Source organism: Petromyzon marinus, unplaced genomic scaffold (assembly GCF_048934315.1).
Source record: "Petromyzon marinus isolate PM22_M1 ecotype Great Lakes invasive population unplaced genomic scaffold, UKy_Petmar_22M1.pri1.0 PM_G_Scaffold_38, whole genome shotgun sequence".
NCBI lineage: Eukaryota > Metazoa > Chordata > Hyperoartia > Petromyzontiformes > Petromyzontidae > Petromyzon > Petromyzon marinus.
In genome coordinates this window covers 717,501-720,000 of record NW_027422961.1, presented here as the reverse complement: position 1 = coordinate 720,000, position 2,500 = coordinate 717,501, and positions in this window count along the sequence as shown.

Here is a 2,500-nt window from a genome sequence, read left to right as displayed (position 1 = left end):
CACAACCATCTCAACTGTCCTTAGAGCATTTAGCTCTAAGTTGTTCTGGCTACACCAGGTCACCAGGTTGTCAGCTTCCCACCTATAGTCAGACTCATCCCCACCAGAGATCAGCCCAATGAGGGTGGTGTCGTCCGACAAACTTCAAGAGTTTGACGGACAGATGATTGGAGGCGCAGCTGTTGGTATACAGGGAGAAGAGCAGTGGGCAAAGGACGCAGCCCTGAGGAGTTCCCGTGCTGATGGACCTGGAGTCAGAGACTTCTGTTCCCGGCTTAACGCACTGCTTCCTGTCAGAGAGGAAGTCTGTGATCCACCTGCAGGTGGAGTAGGGCACGTTCAGCTGGAAGAGCTTGTCCTGAAGCAGGGCAGGGATGATGGTGTTGAAGGCAGAGCTGAAGTCCACAAACAGGATCCTGGCGTAGGATGCTGGGGCGTCCACATGCTGTAGGGTGAAGTGGAGGGCCATGTTAACTGCGTCGTCCACAGACCTGTTGGCTCTGTAGGCAAACTGAAGGGGGTCCAGGAGAGGGTCTGTGATGGCTTTGAGGTGTGCCAGGAGCAGGCGCTCAAAAGACTTCATTACCACAGATGTAAGGGCGACCGGTCTGTAATCATTTAGTCCTGTTGGCCTTAGCTTTTTGGGCACAGCGATGATGGTGGAGGACTTGAGACAGGCTGGTACATGGCATGTCTCCAGGGAGGTGTTAAAGATGTTGGTGAACACCGGAGACAGCTGGTCAGCGCAGTGCCTGAGGGTGGCTGGAGAGACAGAGTCCGGCCCGGCTGCTTTGCGTGGATTCTGCCTCTTGAAAAGCCCATTAACTTCTCCCTCCTGAAAGGAGAGAGTCGTTTCTGTAGTATGGGTGGGGGATGGGGCCTCTTGGGTGGGAAGGGGTGGTTCAGGACAGTCCAATTGTCTTTCAAATCTACGGTAGAACTCGTTCAGGTCGTTGGCTAGGCGGGAGTCGTTAGTGGTGTGGGGCGCTCTGGGTTTGTAGTTGGTGATGTGCCTGAGCCCTTTGGCAGACAGAAGCAGCGTCGTTAGTAGAGAACTGGTGTTTTAGTGTCTCTGAGTACAGTCGTTTAGCCTCTCTCACCGCTTTGCTAAACCTGTTCTTCGACTCCTTGAATCTGTCTCTATCCCCACTCCTAAACGCTTCCTCCTTCTCCAACCTCAACCTTTTGAGCTTTGCTGAGAACCAGGGCTTGTTGTTGTTAAAGTTCACCCTGGTACGTGTTGGGATACAGCAGTCCTCACAGAAGCTGATGTACACAGCCTCTGTGAGTTCATCCAGACTATTGGTAGCAGTCGTGAACATATCCCAGTCAGTACAGTCTAAGCACGCCCGCAAATCTTCCACAGCCTCACTGGTCCACTGTTTAGATGTCCTCACAGCAGGTTTACAGAGTTTTAGTTGCTGCCTGTATGCACGAATCAGGTGGACCAAGGGAGTTCTGTGCGAGCCGAACAGCCCCGTGACCCACAAGAGAAACATCCCCGCCAAATTCGAGCGTTTGACGGGGTCTATCCGTGAAAAAATATTCACGTTTTTGAGTGCACATGCATTTCTGCTGCAAATGCCTCTGGAAGTTTCATGCCGTTCGTATGCCAATTGTGGCAACACGAAAATGACCCGTTTTCCCATTCCGAGGGATTTCTGTGCGACCCTAACAGCCCCGTGAGCCACAAGAGACACATCCCCGCCAATTTCTAGCGTTTCACGGGGTCTATCCGTGAAAAATATAGACGTTTTTGAGTGCACATGCATTTCTGCTGCAGATGCCTCTGGAAGTTTCATGCCGTTCGTACGCAATGTGGCAACACGAAAATGACCCCTTTTCCCATTCCGAGGGATTTCTGTGCGACCCTAACTAACAGCGCCCGTGAGCCACAAGAGAGACATCCCCGCCAATTTATAGCGTTTCACGGGGTCTATCCGTGAAAAATATAGACGTTTTTGAGTGCACATGCATTCCTGCTGCAAATGCCTCTGGAAGTTTCATGCCGTTCCTATGCAATGTGGCCACACAAAAATGACCCGTTTTCCCATTCCGAGGCATTTCTGTGCGACCCTAACAGCCCCGTGAGCCACAAGAGAGACATCCCCGCCAACTTCTAGCGTTTGACGGGGTCTATGCGTGAAAAATATTAAAATTTTTGAGTGCACGTGCCTTTCTGCTGCAAATGCCTCTGGAAGTTTCATGGCGTTCCTATGCAATGTGGCAACACGAAAATGACCCCTTTTCCCATTCCGAGGGAGTTCTGTGCCACCCTAACAGCCCCGTGAGCCACAAGAGACACATCCCCGCCAATTTCTAGCGTTTCACGGGGTCTATCCGTGAAACATATAGAAGTTTTTGAGTGCACATGCATTCCTGCTGCAAATGCCTCTGGAAGTTTCATGCGGTTCGTACGCAATGTGGCAACACGAAAATGACCCGTTTTCCCATTCCCAGGGATTTCTGTGCGACCCGAACAGCCCCGTGAGCCACAAGA